This window comes from Protopterus annectens, chromosome 1.part0, assembly GCF_019279795.1.
Source record: "Protopterus annectens isolate FY-2018-M chromosome 1.part0, PAN1.0, whole genome shotgun sequence".
Classification (NCBI taxonomy): Eukaryota; Metazoa; Chordata; order Ceratodontiformes; family Protopteridae; genus Protopterus; species Protopterus annectens.
This window is the reverse complement of record NC_056725.1, coordinates 715590908-715609394: the sequence shown is the minus strand read 5'-3', so window position 1 is coordinate 715609394 and position 18487 is coordinate 715590908.

The following is an 18487-nucleotide window of genomic DNA, read 5'->3' as shown; positions in this document are numbered from 1 at the left end:
GTTACTTACCGCTACTACACTGTGTTATTTCTTTTCTCCATAACTTGTGTAGTGCATAGGAGTAGGTAAAGCTCCATGCACTACAACAAATTATGATCAGGTCTCACCAATCATAATTCGGGATGTTGTGTGTTCTTGGTATGGATGTTATGATTTACACCTTGAACTTTGCTTTCAAGGTAATTTTTTGAGTTCCATGTCTTGAATGTCCTTGTTATGATCAGAGACCCGATCATAAATCTTTATGTAAAAGAATTGCTTACAGGTGGTAACTGACCTGTTCTTTTCATGTGTTTCATGAGAGATACTGGTCTATCCTAGAGCATTCAATTTTTCTAGTAGTATGTCTAATAACAGCTTCTCCATAATTTTACCAGTATTAGAAAGCAGACTGCAAACTGGATGAATCTAAGCCTTGTAAACTGGCTTCAGTATGGTAAATTTCCAATCGTAACAGATTCACTTAATATGGTCTTCTAAATTAAACACTATCAGTGGGTCTATCTGCTCATAAAACATAGTGTGCTATGCATTGTATAAACTGCTTCTTAATCTGAACCAAGCACTTTAAACAGCCACAGCAGGGGTGGTTTAGCAACAACAGTTGCTGAACTGTGTGTGCTGAGTAATGTCATTCTGGCATGTATGCTTTTGGAAAACAGATATGAATTTGACTTTTGGTGCTGCTGAAAGGCTAGCCAAAATGCAACCGCATGCTGATCCCAGAAGAGTCTAACTATCCATCATGAAAGAACAGAAATATCTAGGCACATTACTAGACATATTCTGTCCTTCCTTCCACGAGCACATTGAAATGATATAACTAACAACCAGATCACATGTAAGGTACAATGGTGCACAGCTGAATATATGAAACAACCAAAACAAAAAACAGCCAGTACTGTTTTACTGAGGAAGGCTAAGGCCAGAACCAGTATATGCCTCTTGATGTTATAATAAAGTTGATTATTAGGGTGTAATTTGAGTGCTGGTCACTTTTTGTTTTGGTTCACATTGAAGTAATAAACATGTAACTCCTGCAACAACACAAAGTAGCTGATAGTATTTCACAGCTTGTGAGTACAGAAGTTTGCTGTTCGTTAGCAGTTGATGTGTTAATACCAACACTAGAGCATTTGTTATGTATGACAACTCCTCTGTCTATACAGAACACTGCCCATAATGAAATAACAGAAATAAGGACTATAAGCTTTATATACCATTCTAGCACAGACAGCATCACTGCTTGATAGCACAAAATGAAAGGTGGCTGCCTGCTAGAGCCAGGGCCACCTAGCTGCTAAACTCAGTAACCCTTAAATTGCAAACAGGTTCATAGTATGTAAATTTTCATTCTACCTAAAAAACAATGATAGCCTCAGACTGAAAAGAATACATTCCTCAGTGGCTAACTGTTAAAATTCTGCTGCCTAGTACAGTTTACCTAATGACATGACTAACAGCAAAGATGCTTGATGGAAAAAATGATAATACATTTATAAGAAGAGTTTAAAAGTACTTGATTTAGAGATGTTAGACAATTTACTTAATAGGAATATGATAGCAATAACTATTATGTTACTATCTCAGACTTGCTTGACATATAAACACTGTCTACATTTCTTCATATTGCATGTTTGATGCCATGAATTCTGTATGTTACTTTAAACATAGTGCCCTACAGTTCCTCTCTTATACCATGTACTTACAAATGTTCCTGCATATTACTTTACTACATGCTGATCTCTTATTCACACTATATTGTAATGATCTTCAGCAAAAAATAGTACACGGTATCCTTCCTATGTCAAACTGTTTTCTGTCTATGCTTTTTCTTTCATTATGGAATTCTATTATTTGTGTTTATTTATTTACTTGTAATATGTGCAATGTTTCTTTATTTCTTTTGCTTTGCAGCTCTGATAATGGCAGAAAAGGGTCCTGTACCAGTCCAGTAATGTGATTAACAAAGAAACAAATAAATAAATACCTCAGGAGTGATGAAGATGTCCTTCAGTTCATAAAATTGAATGCCTGAATATTTCTAATATTTTCATGTACTGTATTGCATATTCCATTTACTTCATCTTCAACTTTTTGTGAGGGCTTTTTTTCCTAAACACTGTACAAAACATTAAGTATTCTGAAACTGATAGAATAACTGTTAATGTAAGATAATGTAATTCTAAATTAATATGCTATTTAGATATGATGTACTTGTACTACAACATAATTTGAACAGTGTAACAAAGTCAAACAAAAAAACAAATCATTCAAAATATAAATAATAAATTCGCAAAACATTTTGACATACAAAATGACAACATATACACAAGGCCTAACACTGAGAATTAAACAAACTGTTATAAAATGGAATGCTTCAAGTAGCCAAGTCTGAGACCACACACAGGCACAGATGTACCAAGTCTATAGACAAGAAGTTTAAACATAAGTCCAAACTCAGCTGCACTTACCCATAACAAACAGTTCACAAGCTTTAGCAACGGAACTCCCAAGTACTACAAATAATCCAGAAGAGGACCATACACTCCAAATGCAGAAATCAAAGCCTGTTTACCATTAAAACAAAATAGCAGGATATTTAAACAGAAATACTATCTGAGACTAAGTTGGAAACACAAGCAACAATGACCAAACTACATTTAAGATATTCACAACACAGCTCATATGTAAGCCAAGATTGCTTAGCCTGATGAAACAACAAAAGAGGTAAGAATACTGGAAAATCAAGTCCAAACTTCAGTATTCATAATCTAAATCCAAGTCTGAAGAAAAGCTGAGTAATGCTCAAAAAATTGACAGACTGCAGCTTAAACTATATTTGTGCTAGTGGTCATGCCATGCCCTGATGGATGTACCTCGAGTGGAAACAGAGGAGTGTTGGTTGCAGGAACAATATCAGCCCAGACACATGTCTGCAGATGACTCTGCAGAGGCAGTGAGGGCACCCAGGTGCCTGACCAACATGTGGTTCAGGTGATGAAGTCACTGCCCTTAGGTTTGTGAGTGCAGTTCGTGCAGTACACCAGTCATCTTTAACATGGCATCCACCTGTACCTGGATCATTGTCCTGCACATATGTTTATAGTGCTCATTGTGACACCCACAATGAGCAATTAACTGGATCCATGGCATTGATGCCCATCACACCAACAGTCCCTACTGCTGACCCCATGCCTTCTGTTGGTCCACTTCCAATTGCTGGTGCATGAGCAACGGACACGGGTGTTCTCTGTGCAGGTCCCAGACTTAACTTGCCCTTTCATATCAACTGGAGTGGTCAGGGCAAGTTCCACAGGTAACAGAGCTGTGCCACTGCACATGGATGATAATGTCACCTTCACAGTTACCATTGCCAGCAGTGGAACTGTGCCTTCAGACTGTGCTAGAGTTAGGCCACCACCATCATCATCATCAGGGTCCAATAAAGTGCTGACACATGACAAGACCAGTTTCATAGTGAAAGACCTCATGACCACCTGTGAAAGCAAACAGATAAATACCCTTTTGTAAAACAGGTAATATGAAAGACCTCATGACCACCTGTGAAAGCAGACAGATAAATATCCTTTTGTAAAACTGGTAATATGTCTGTCACAATCCTACACCCCAGTGCCTCAACAACATTGCAAGTAACAGTATATGCACAAACTGTAAATGACCATGAGTTGGGCTGTATGCTGCCATGCATATATCTCAAATGTGTCTGGTATGGCAATGTTTCACCTCAGGATGCTCATGTCACAGTGGTACAAACATACTGAAGTACCAACCTAGTGTATCCCAAGAAAAGACCCCTTACAGTGTGATCAATTCATCACACACAAATCCAGATGTCCACCTAATATGAAAGTATCAGAGACCCTTCACTGCCTCCAGACAAGGATACTAGGAATTCCTCCATGTCAGCAGAAATGATCTGCGATGGTAGACCCCTCCTCATGGCCATCTTCTCCCATGGTTTGGGGCTTTGTGGGGACCTGTAGAATGATATTGTTGACTCAGCAATGGAACTACTTTCAGTATCAGTATCAGATCAGTATCCACCTTGCACATTCCCAGAAGGCCCTGTCAATCTTACTAGCACTGCAAATTCACCAACCATGCTCAAGGACAGTCTGCAGTAACACTTCAGTCTCTGCCTGGCAGAGCACCTCAAGCTACTTCACCCACATCCTGCATAAGTTATCAGGTCTGCCTCCCCTTCCCCACACCATCCACTAAATATTACACTTGAATCACTGCAGATCCTATCTTCAACACCATCCACTAAATACTACACCTGAATCACCGTAGATCTTACCTGTCACACCATCCACTAAATATTACACCTGAATCACTGTCGATCCTACCTCCCACACTATCCACTAAATACTACACCTGAATCACTGTCGATCCTATGTCTGTGTCATTTACACCTGGCATACCATGAGCATGCAAATGTCAGTCTGTCAAGTAATGCTTCACAAACAGAGGCTGTACTGACACAAGATATAGGCACCCAATTTGCATTCATGCTGCTCTTCTGAGGTGGTGTATACATGGTACATTGCCATCTCCAGGCACACATCTTAACATTTGCCAGATGCAGCATGCCACTGTACATAAATCCTAAGGCTTGTGCACTTCATGTTTTCAAGACTATGTTTCTGTCCGGCTTCTCTGCCCCTTGAATGCAGACTGGCTGAATAATGTTCAGGATGAGAAGTAAGTTTTATGGTAAAGCATGAATAGAAAAATGTGTTCCCGAGTCCAAATATTTGCTCTAGTGTAAGTGACCACTTACACTGAAAGCAGGTCTTTTGGATTTGGGCCTCTGGTTAAGCCTTTTTAAAGCTAGGCCTTACACTGAAGTAAGTAACTTACACTGAGAGTAGGTCTTTCAGAATCAGGATAAACTTACACTGAAACTAATTCTTTTCGAAAGAATCTGGTTCTGTATGTAATGGAGTGAGTGGAAATTGTTAAAAAGGAAGCATGCATGTTTAATGCAGGTAACCCTGTGTTACATATGACAATTTGATGGTTTAATTAAAATGTTTAAACAATAAATATTACTATTATATCAATAAAATAAAAAAGTGCAAGGTAGTATCTTGTATACATTGAACAGTTAAAATACTATAGGTTCATAGGTAGGTACTAGGCTATCTGCCCGAAGGCATTTATAAGCCTAGCCAGAATGTGTTGGCTTTCGCCACCCCCTTAGATTAGTTCCCTGTGCCTCTGTCCAGCAGAACCACTGAAGTGATCCACGAGGTAAACTTTCTGTTTCCCATCCACTCGTCAAAATTTCTTTTGAAGAGTGTTAGTGAGGAGCTCTGCCTGATGTAGGTTGGGAACTTGTTCCAAAGCATGGGAAGTCTCTGGGATAGGAATCTATCCCTCCAGCACATCCTATTTATTGTTGTGGTGAGGTTTAGATCCCTAGAGCATGTGGCTTGCGGGGATAAGGTTTTCTTTAGGTGGAGCATGTCCATCAATTCTGGGTTGGACATGGCCTTGTATGTTAGGCAGAGATCACCTCTGAGTAGGCAGTATGCAACCGAGTACAGCTGTAATTCCTTCAGTTGAGCTGCATAGGGCATCTGTTTGAGGCCGGTGATCCTCTTGGTGAGGTACTTCTGTGGTCTTTCCAGTTGTTGCAGGTGTCTTGTAAGGTACATCTCAAATGGGGCATTGTACTGTATGATGAGTTTGATGAGTGATGAGTAGAGGGGTGCAATGACCTCTTTTGATCTGGATGCGAACCCTTTTGTGATTAGGTGGGCCATGTAGAAGGATTTTCTAACCACTTTGGCAATGTGATTATCAAAGTTGAGATTACTATCTACTTGGGTCCCCAGATCCCTTATTATGTCTTCCGTATTTAGGGGACTACCACCTATGTGGTAGTTTGTGGGTACTTTGTTTTTTCCAAAGGGGATGACTATGCACTTTTTGGCATTTAGCTTGAGGCCATGATTTTGACACCAGGTATCCGTCTCAGTGAGACCCTTTTGGAGGATGTCTGTGTCAGCCGGAGAGTCAGTTATAGCCCCTAGTTTGCCATCATCTGCAAACTTGGTCAGCCATAGTCCTCCTGTGCTTGCCTGTACCTCTGAGAAGTATATGCCGAACAGAAGGGGTCCTAGGACTGAGCCCTGGGGAACTCCACTTGTAACCGATTTAGAGTCGGACCTAGCTCCTGAAACTCTCACCATGTGGGTTCTGTCCGTGAGCCAGTTGGCAACCCATCTTGTGACGTAGGGGTTTATGCTCAGGCTGGTGAGCTTGTCTATAATACCAGAATGGGGAATGGTGTCGAAGGCCTTTGCTAGGTCTAGGTAGGCTGTGTGTACCACCTTTCCCTCATCTATAGCTTTGGTAACTGTCTCAAAGAAGTCCACCAGGTTTAGGAGGCAAGATCTGCCCTTAACAAAGCCGAACTGGGTAGGGTCCAGTGTTTGGAGGTTCCCAATGTCTCTCTTAATGAGTTCCATGATGATGCGTTCCATAGCCTTGCAGACCAAGCTTTGGAGAGGGCTGTTTTAACCTGAATGTCTGTGATTTCAGGGACTCTACATTCTTCTGATATGGTTATGGGCCCTCTTGGGGGTGGGGGGGGTGAAGTTTGCGCTGAACCTGTCTGCCAGGACATTGGTGATATCGGTCGGTTCAGTGTATTTTGTGCCATTATGCACTAACTCCGAGCAGATCTGAGCATTGCCACTTAGATTCTTGACATAGCTAAAGAATGCCTTGTGGTTATCTTTGGAGTCCTTGGCAATTTTTCTTTCAAAGCTCGCCTTGGATGATTTTATGAGGGATCATAGTTTCATGCTGATACTGATCAGGGATGTCTTCCCTTCTTGGGATTTTACTCTTTTCTGTATTAGTTTCCTCCTTCTATTGTATAGCTTGTTTATGGCAGGGGTCCACCAGATTGGTTTCCTTTTCTTAGAGGAGTGAGTCTTGGTTTTGCTTGGGATGGCATGATCCATGCATTCTTGTAGGTGCCCATAAAATGCATTAGTAAAGATTTTAGCAGCTTGGACAGCATTATCCTTCAGCATGGGGGCTTTGAAACTTTCCACCTTGGTCTTAAGTAATGTGAAGTTTGCTTTTGAAAAGTTTTTCAAGGTGGTTTTCTTGTCCGGGGGTGTGGGTGGAATGTGGATATCCAAAGTGATTTGTTTATGGTCAGATCTAACCAGCAAGGGGTTGACCTCCAGTGTGGAACACCGGTCGCCCATGTTGGTGATAACCAAGTCCAATATGTTGTCACCTCTGGTGGGGGTGTTGACCAGTTGAACCAGGGCGTTTGAGTTTATAAATTCTAGGAAATGTTGGGCAAGGGAGTTAGTACTTGAGTAGTTCTCCCAGTTAATGTTTGGATAATTGAAATCACCCAATATTAGGGTGTTTGGTAGGACCTTTATGTTTCCCAGTGTTTCCAGGAACGTGGAATGGGGGTCCTGGGACATGGTGGATAATCTGTAGCAAGCTACAATTTTAATTGCAGTTTTGCCCATTGTTAGTTGCACTTGGATGATCTCTGAAGCATCATGCTGTGCCTCTAACCTGGAGGTGTGGGTATCCTTGATGAATATGGATATGCCCCCGTCTTTTGTATTTCGGTTTGGGTTCTGTGGCCGAAATGTATGGTATGAGTTGTAGCCTGGTAGTGCTGGGGTGCTCTCTGGAGCCTTAAACCAGGTTTCTGTTACTGCACATATATCAATTTTCTACATACTGAGGAGTGCCTTGAGTGCATGCATTTTGAGGTTCAGACTTCTGGCATTGAGTAGCACTATCCTCAGTTTTTTGTTACTTGTGCTATTTATGGTGGTAGGTTTGTCTTTTGAGCCTTGCCTAAAAAAGGCACTATGGGGGTGGCAAGAGCCTTGGCCAGTATTCGAAAGCCTAAGGGTGACAGGTGCAAGCCGTCTCTAGTGAAGCAGCGTGGCTTGTTGAGCATGTCATCCCAGGGAGACAGACACTGGATCCCCTTTGAATGATGCCAGAAACTTAGTCAATTGTTGAAATTGAGAATTTTTTCTTTATACCGTGGTATCATTCTTGGTGAAGGCATGATGCTACTCAGGGTCAGGGTCATACCGGCCTGGGCTACGTGATCAGAGAGCTCTTCCATGTCTCTTTTCATGTAGTCCAGAGAGGTATGACTCAGGTCATTCACACCAACAAGGACAATGACAGAGTCATATTTGTACTTGTTCTGTAGTGACCTGAGTGCTTGTGTTATGTGGTGGATCCTGGCACCTGACAGGCAGCTAACAGTAACCTTCTCCTTGTTCAGCCTAGTGAGTGGGACATCAGTGTGCCTGACTATAGAGTCACCTATTACTAGTATGTTGGGTATGTTATTTTGTCTTAAGGGCTGTGATTGTATGGCACACTGGTTTTGTGAAGTATATGTTTCATGGTTTGTGTTGGGGGTGGAGGTTGCTTGGATGTTTGCTTTGGAGGTTTCTGTTGGTTTTTCAGATTTTTATTTAGACCCTCCGAGTATGTTTTCATGTATTTATGTGTTTTTTTCCAGTGCTGCTTTAATGGGTTTATGTGATACTGGTGGTGTGATGCAAGTATTTGCCTTCTCCTCTTGACTGTCTGATCCAGTCTTGGGTTGAGAGAGCTTAGCCTCCAGTTTGGCTGTATAATTGCATCTCTTGCATGTATTAGTGTTTGGTGGTAGGATGAGGGCGTTGTCTGTGTACATGAGGCAGTTGTAACATTGCCTCAAAATGCCCAGATTCACCAGTTGGACTGGGGAGTACACCTGAAACTGCCCTTTGGACATTCCTGGATAGGTACAGTGAACTGTTTTACTGGATGGCTGGTAAGGTCGAATAGAGAGCCTTGTCCTTCTGTACAGTACAGGAGGGTCTAATGCTACGGTTTATAAGTGCTTGCTATAAGTTTTCAGTAAGTGCCAGGCTGAGAAATGAGTGGGTTGAGTGCTTAAGCTGAAAGTTTGTCTAGTTCCAAGGGAAAAATTGAAGAGGAGACTTTGTGGAGCCGGGAAAAGTTATACCCTAGCTAACTGGCGCTGACCGGTGAGCAAAACTGGGCAAATGCAATATTTCTAACAGGGAAATGAAAGAGATAGAAATTAGCCCAAAATGGCCAATAAACTACTAATTTCTGGGCTGAAACCACTCCTCCAGGGACAGACAGGCTGCTCAAAGCTCCCCTCTCTCACAGGTGAACAGAAAGCTTCCTTCTATCCAAGTAAGGTATGGGCAAACACAGAGATTTGTAACACAGCCCTGAATTCAGCACTAACCTGAAAACAGGACTGTACTAGCTTAGAAAGGTGGGAAACAAGTATATATATATATATATATATATATATATATATATATATATATATATATATATATATAGAAAATAAAGCAGATGCACTCAAAAAACACTTTAAATGCACAGAAAAGGATACTTATTGTTATATATCGCAGATCAGAGTTGTAGTCAATGCCACTAGTAATAAAGTAGGAAGAAACACAAATACAGTGAAAGCAGATGGATAAAGGACAATTGTTTATTTATGCTCAAAACTGAGCCTTGTTCCAGCAGTCTAATGCTGATTTGAATATTACTACTGGTAAGACATTAGACTCAGTAAATAATTATTTCAGTGGCTCTGCTCAGCATAGTTTGATCAGATTTTTAAAAGCTGTCCCTACAAGAAACTTATCTTTACTTTACCTTCACAGTATCAGATATTTTTGGAAATTCTTTAGAGTAAGCTCATTCCTGTCTTAGACTAAATAGTTGTAAGCCAGTTAGCTTAAGTTTAGCTGATATCAGTGACATAGTATACTCTAGTAATACTTCTACAGCTGTTCAATGCAACAAACATACTCCTCTTTCAAAGCAGTTATGAGAGGTGCCCCTCAAGGATCCCTAGTAGGTCTAATAGGATTAAACATCTTTATTAATGACATGCATGAAAATATACTCAGCTCTCTTTAATAGAATACGGTGACAAATCCTTATTTATCTGATTGGCTAAATCTCTAAGCAAGTTTAAATGTGCTACTTAAGAACTGCTACTTAACAAGGATAAATACTTAGCAGGATCATATTTTATACCAAATCCTGAAAAGATCAGATTCATGCTGTTTACTCCAACATTCCAACAGAATCATTACAATATTAGTGGGTTGTCAACCACAAACAACTAAATTGAACAAGCAGTATAAACCAAATTTTAAATTACTTGGTATTATATTTGACCACCACTTAAAATGTGACCAACACATTCATTATGCAGTATCTAAAATTCCTAAGAGCTAGGAATAACATATAGAGCCAAATCATTCTTAACTGATTATTTTTATCAGTCAACAGCCAAAGCATTTCTTCTTCTGTTCTCTATGTTTCATCATAACTTACCAACCTCCAAAAACACAATTCACAGATTTGAAAAATGTATAAAAAGTGGACAGATAGCAGCAAATGTTCCTAGTAGATATTATCACTGTTTGGTACTAACCAATCTTGACTAGTTTGATCTACAGAATAAACTAATTTTAGGTGCAATTAAATATTATTCCCATCATAATTCTCAAAGTAAATACATATCCAGCATTGCAGGCAATTTTCCAAAACTATATTCCAACCAAGTCTCATAGATCATAATAAAAATGTCTCATCACAATTTCCAATCAATAGTATCTGACAATGTAAACCATCATGACATTATTTGTTCATTTGAAGATTTCGAGACAGATTTTAAACTTCTTAAGTTGTTATGATACTCCAAGAATGGCAGGTGTAGCAGTGCGGTAGGTTCTACTTTTACTTCTTCTTTGGATCATCATGAGGGGTTCCATAAGATTCTATTTTATAATCTTTATAACAGTTATAAACGTCATCAGCAAGTTGAACATATGCTCACAGATAATTATGTATACAGCATTATATTACTGGGAACTGTGGATGATGTGTCAGCAATACTGGAATTACTCTTAACAGTCTGATTTCATTAAGGCTGCCACCTGCCAGATATTTTTCCTGATAGGCTTCCGTGGTCAATTTCAAGATATGTGATTTGTTCTCTTCAGGGGCTTTGATTTATTCTGTTTTTACATGTAATTCTCAATTACTGTTTCAATGCATTTCTAATTTTCAGTTAGGATTTTTTAACATATTCTTACTACAGTTAATAAAAGTGTTGACCATACCAGATTATAAAAATAAAAGAAAGCCAGAAATAAAACCAATATTAAATGCATACAGAAGGAAGTAAAACAGACAATATCAACTAAAGAATGTTAAACTACAGTGTTAACCACCTAAGTTAAGAGTTGTAACATTTCAAATCATTTTGCTGTCATTGTTAAAATATATTCTTATAATTTTTTTATTTTATTTTTATTTTACATTTGTTAACCGGGCTAGTCTAGCTGGATATATCTCCATTTTCAGTAGAGGCCCGGGGAGAAAAGCTCCACATAGAACATAACAGTGAGACATACTTTTAATAATCACAAAGAATACAAGTAAGACAACAATCGTAAAAAACAAGAATGAGTACAAATTGCTAATAATAAACTAGGCGAATCAAATTCACAAAGAGAAGGTACATTATCATTAAAAGTCCTGACTAGAGATAGGACAGTTTCTAGGGCTTAATAAATTCCATACAGGCTATGCCATAAGGCTCCTACTACAATAAAAATAGAGTGGAAAGAGAAGGAGGAGGAATTAAGTAATGTGAGAGGATAGGAATGAGATAGTAGTCAAGAGATGAGAGAAAAAAGAGACTAACAAGAGGATATGGGAAAGGTAAGAAAAATAGGTCAGAACAAAGAGTGAAATTGAAGTGAGAGGAAAGGTATATGCTAGATATAAAGCACCAGGAGAGGTTGAAGGTCAGGAGAGGGGTAGAAAAGTTAGTCAGGAGTATTACATGAGCAAAGCCAGTGATTTTGGAAGTACAGTTTGATATGTTGTTTGAAGAGGGGTAGGGATGTGATTAGTGTTATATCCCTAGGTAGAGAATTCCATACTTGGCCTGTGGTATTAGTGAATAGTGAGTCACCAGCTAAGTTGTGAGCTTTTATGGGTTTGGTCAAGAGTTTAGAAGAGGATGAAGGGAGGTAAGATTGTTATAACGGGGTAAAAGCTGTGAAAGAATTGGAGTGTTATTAGGTTGGTACAAAATTTTGTGTGCAATAGAAAGTTGTGTCAGTGTAAGATAGTTTTGTAGTTCTAGCCAGCCTAGAAGTTTCAAATTAAGGCAGTGATGGGTTCTAAAGGGGTTGCCAGTGGCGAAGCGGGCAATGTTATTGTAGCAAGTTGCTAGTTTGTTTAAGTTAGATTTCTTGAGGTTAGTAAAGATAGGAGAGGAATAAAAGAGAGTGGATATAAGATGAGAGTGGGCGATAGTGGCTCTTGCTGATGGGGTGAGAATTGGTTTGATCCGTATAAGGATCCCATTTTTCTCTTTACATGTTTGCTAGTGTTGTTAATGTGTTGCTCAATCGCTCGATTGTTATCAATGGTTATTCCAAGCTGTTTAGTTGTATAGTCTGGAGGGATGACAGTAATATTGTTAGATAGGATGGTAAAATGTAGTGGGAGTGGTGGGGGTGAAGAGAAGAAGTTTGGTTTTAGCATTAAGGAGGAGGTATCGTCTAGTAAACCATGTTTCTACTGTGTTGAAGATAGTTTGGGTTAGTGTGATTAGGTCAGAAGATGAGGTTGCTGAACAAATAATTGTGGAGTCGTCAGCGTATTGAATGCAGGTGGCTTGTGGGATAACAGAGTGGAGATCATTAATAAAGAGGGAGAAGAGTGGGCCAAGAATAGAGCCCTGAGGGACTCCAATAGAAATGGGCAATAAGGAGGAGATGTGGTTATCCCAGAGAACGGCTTGTTGTCTGTTGCAGAGATATGAGCTAAACCATTTTATGGAAAGTTTATCAAATGAGAGGGATTCCAGGATCTTAATTAAAGAAGAGTGGTTAACCATGTCAAAAGCTTTTGAAAGGTCAATGAATAGTGCAGAAGAGAGAAGGTTATTGTTGATTGCTATTGATAGTATCTACAAAGGAAAGGAGGGCAGTGGTAGTGCTATGGTGGGGTTTAAAACCATGTTGACAGTTAGCTAAGATATTGTGTAGGGACAGATATTGAACAAGTTGTTGATGAATACACTTCTCCATAATCTTTGCTAAAGGTGAGAAGTGCAATTGGCCTAAAGTTAGAATACTCGATAGAGTTACCGCCTTTGTGTAGTGGGATAATATGAGAAACTTTCCAGATGTCAGGGATAGTTCCTTCTTGGGTGGTTCTATTTATAAGTATAGAAATTGGGTAGGCAATTTCTTTGGCAGAAAGAGGAGGAAGCTTGTCAGCAGAGGGTGTACAAGGTTTCAGTTTGCTGCATATTTTTTAAAACATTTTCAATTTCTTGATGTACTTATAAAATACTCAACAGTAATTGTTTAGAGAATTAGCCAGCATCCTATGTCAGTATTTTCACAAGGTTAGGTAAATTCAATATTAAGGCTTAAAGCTATGATACATTTGTTAGGGTCATCTTATGTAAATTATCAGATAAGAAATTCTAGAGAATAACAACAACTTTATATGATGGCAAAATAAGTGGGATACCATCTTTTCCCCTACCATATGAACTGTTTTCATTACAATTTGGAAAATAAGTATCTAACTTTTGGGGATTAACATAGATATTATGGTATAACATAAACTGTGACCAAAATATTTTTGAAATGAAATAAGTTTATAAAACTTTTCTAGAGCAAAGCCTAGTCAGATCTATATTTAGCCATTGAACAGACTAAACATCGAATGGCTAATCATCAAACACAAATCAGCAAACATTCATTCATTGAACATTCACTTCACTGAACCTGTGAGACAGGGAAAGTAACTAGTTGGCCAACACTTTCCTGTCTCACACACAGCAGTATTTCAAACCCCTTTTCCCCATTGTAATGGGGTCTTGGAGTTGGTATATATAGTTAGAGGGGTGTGAGGGATGAAGCCCCCCTACACGGGGGGTGTGGGGGCAAAGCCCTCCACCTAGGTGGGTTTGACATACCACTGTGTGTGAGATGGGGAAATGTTGGCCAAGTAGTTACTTTTTCCCTTTTCACAGGCTTGATGAAGTGAACATTTGCCGATTTGCATTTGATGATTAGGCATTCAATGCTTAGTCTGTTCGATGACTAAACATAGACCCAGCCTAGTCTATTTTAATCTCTTGCATTATGTAGTACAAAGCAGTATATGATCTTGTCTGTAATGATTTTATTATTAAAGTTCATAGCCTTAAAGAGATTATATATTCAAATAATTTAACAAATAAATATAAATAGCAAACATTTTAGACTTCCATTTGTTTTAGGATAAGCTCATTTAAACAAAGTTAGTAAAATAGAATTAGCACCATAATGACTTATATAATTGTGAATAATTAGGATGAATAGATGATTTCTTCTTAATCCATAGTGTAAAAACATCTTTTACTGTGCCTTAAATCCCAATGATATTATTTATATCACATGCATTCTTCTTGATAAATTATAGTCCCAAATATTTTATTTTGCACATTCTAATGAGCATTGGACATGTAATTTATAGAAAAAGTAATCATTGTTAAGTGGAAATGTAAATTTATATTGATTTAGCATATTTTACACATGCAAACTCATTTATAGTATTAAGAATTACTAGAACATGTGGGCTTGGACAAGGGGCATAAATTGTAATATTAGATTTATACATGATAATTCATGGGGAACTGCAATAATGTTTTTGCAAGACCTGCTGCTGTAAAGTTTCTAAGCCAAGTCAATGGGAAAATCCTTGTCCTGAACCTATAGTATTTATATGTTTAGAATTAAATTCATTTACTGACACAACAATAGAAAAGATAGAATGAATCCCTAATGAAATAGGAATTTGAGCTTTTTTATTAACTAAATAAATTGGCAATTTACCAATCAAATAATCGAAAAAATCAATAGAAAAGTAAATTAAAGACATCAGTACTAGGTTAGAAATAATAAGAGATTTGGAAGCATGACTTTGTTTCTGTGTTACCTCATAGATATAAAGCCAGAATAAAAGGGCGAGATTAAATAAAGAAGACATGTTTAGACGTTTCACTATGCAGAAGGGTGAATTGGACAGGGACTTAGTTGTTTGGTAGTTGTTTGTTGTTTAAACTGCACTTAAGACCTACTTTTGCTGTCCTTTATTCCATGGAGCTCTACAATGCTTTTCAAACGACTGAGCTGTAACCACAGCAATCCATGCTACAAATGTAGCATTGTCTCATGTTCTCATACAACCATTTAATCATTAAAAAATAATACAGTATGTGAGAGATGTAAATACACAACTTCCTTGGCAAAAATCTTGCATACAAACGAGGTTGTCAAGACACCCACACTACATCTCTCACACATACTGCTCCACACACAGAAATTGTCTTATGCTGAGGTGTTTAAAAGAAACCTTCCCAAATCTCAAAAGCCTCCAAAGCCTCCTAATGACAACACTGCTATTCAGCAATTACTAAAACATATACCAAAGGAAACACGAGGCACCTCACATAAACCTACACCCAATGGTCCCCAAGATCAAAGCCCATAATGCAAACATATTCTTTACCTAATAATCTTGTCAATGGAGACTCCATTGTGCAGCACACGGATGCCTCACTCAGTAGGTTACATAAGGAGACGATAACAGTTAGTTGCCTATCTGGAGCCAGGATCCACAATATCACACACATGTCTAGTCAGTGCACCCCAGTACAAGCATGATTCTATCATAGTCCATGAGGGCATAAATAACCTGAGACATACCTTACTGGACTATATGAAAAGACACGTAATAGATCTCTCAGAATATCTGTAATAGACTGGTACGAACCTTGCATTCAGCAGCATTCTACCTTCACCAAGCATGATGCCACAGTACAAACATGAAATGATTTATTTTACTAAGTGGCATAGTTTCTGGTGTCAGCCGGAGGGATCCTGTATCTGTCAGCATGGGAGGACGCTGTCAATAGACCACGTTGCTTTACCAGGATGGGCTGTACTTGTCCACCATAGGCTTTCAGATATTGGCTAAAACTTTATCCACCCACTTAGAGTCTTCTTTTGACAATGTCAAAAAGGCAAAGCTAGCAACATAGTGAAAAAGTCACCAGCAGCCTTATGGTATTACTGTTCAGTGCTAGAAGCCTAAACAAAAAACTCAACATCCTTTCAGCCCTGCTCACTCTGTAGAATGCAGACATCTGTGCTGTTACAGAGACTTGGTTTAAAGCTGTCGAAAGAACTCTAGTAGTGCAACATTGCAGTGTGTTCTACACATTTAGACCAACAACTGGGTCTGAAGGTTGAGGTGCCTTGATCTATAGTAGGAATGAACACACTTTAAGGTTGGTTAAGCAGGATTATACCATGGAGCTCATCCATGTGTAAAACACAACAGATAAGGTTCCTCACCATTTCATGGCTAGCTACAGGTCACCATATAATGCCCGTAGAGTCTCGTGACTTTTACCTAAACTTATTAGAGGGGCTCACAATCCAACTTAATTCTCTATTCATGGGTGACTTTAACTGCATCTCTACAGATGAGGAATCTTGCACTGCCTCAAACTCATGTGCACAGTGTTTCATTTATTAACATAAATACCTTAGAACATATTGATCTGGCACTCACCAACATGGAAGACCATTGCAACCCCCCCCTCCCATCACATCCTCACTAGTGACATTGGATCAGAGGTATGTCTCCTTTGAGGTAAAAATCAACCTGGAAAGCTCAGCTAAACCAGTAATAGTTAGGAACTATTATAAGGCAAACTATATCCAATTAATTGGTAAGTGGCAGCTTGTCAAAATTCAAGGCTCACCCAAACCCCGAGACCACAGCTATCTATGTAGAATTAATCATTAAGTCCCTATACAAACATTTGAATAACTGCATAGAGGCTGCTGTACCTACCAGTAGTAAACCCAAAACAAAGACAAAAAAGAAACCCCACTGGTGAAATTCTCAACTAAATAGGGTATGTAATAAAAGGAAAAAAAAAACTCATGCCCAAAATCAGGAAGAGCAACTCCCTTAAAGACAGGTCCTCACTTATAAAACTAATCAAGAAACTAATATATTTGATTAGTCCAACAAGGCCAACTACAAGGTCAGGATAGCCTTTCATTCTAAGGACAATCACAAGGTCTTCTTCAGTTATGTCCAGAACCTTAAAGGCAATGCAAAGGCAATGCACAGTGGTGCGCTAAAAGGGTGGTGAATGGTACAACCTTCACTGATCAGGGTAACATAGAAAATCTATTGACTGATAAATTCAGCTCAAACTTCAACCCCCACTCCTCCCAGCTCCTCCAGGTGAAATCCTCTCCAACATACTGCCCCCAGCTATTATCAGGGACCCGTCTCTGACAGCACTCACTAAAGCAAAGAACACCGTCTCTGTGGGTCCCAACAGCATCCACAGTTGCCTCCTCATCAATCTAAAAATATGACTTATCAGGACCACTGTAGGCACTCTTCAACTATAGCCTTAAAACAGGCTACATTCCAAGTGAATGGAGTGCCATGGTGGTCATTATCCTCCACAAGGGTGGACCATCAGCCAACCCAGGGAACTACAGACCCATCATTCTAAACAGCCTAATATGCAAAGCCATGGAATTGATTATCATAAAAATGATAAACAAGGCAATCTACAGACACTGGATTCATTCTAATTTGACTTTGTTAAATGAATATCATGCCTACTTAATCAGGAAGACTTCTTTGAGAGGGTCACCATGGCAATGGATGAGGGTAAAAGTGTGTATACTGCGTATCTTGACCTGGCCAAAGCATTCAGTACAATACCCCACTCAGGCATTGTTGACAAGCTCTCTGAGCTAGGCATAAATGCATACATAACTCATTGGATTGCTGGATGGCTCACAGACTGGCCATAAGAAGTCAGGATAAGTGAAACCAGCCTCACTAAGAGACCAGTCACCAGAGGATTGCACCAGGGCTGTGTCTTCAGCCTGCTCCTACTTGGCATCTACTTTGTGGAAGTTAAGGCTAATGTTCAAGTCCTTTGGATCACCATATTTGCATTTTACTGTAAATTGGGAGATATTATAGATTCTACCCAAGGCACCAACATCTTGTAAAATAGTTTAACACAAACAGATGAATGGTGCCAAAACCATGGCCTAAAACTCAATAACAAAAATTGCATTATAATGCCCTTTGGGAAAACTGTCAACCCAAGTTAATTACTCCATTGGTAAAACACCCCTAAGTGATCTGGGTACATATGTAGATAGCAATCTGATCTTTGACCAAAATGTAGCTAAGATATTAAAATATCATTCTATGTTGCCTAACTTGTAGGTAAAGGTATGGCATCCTAGTCCATAGGTTCATAGGTTCATAG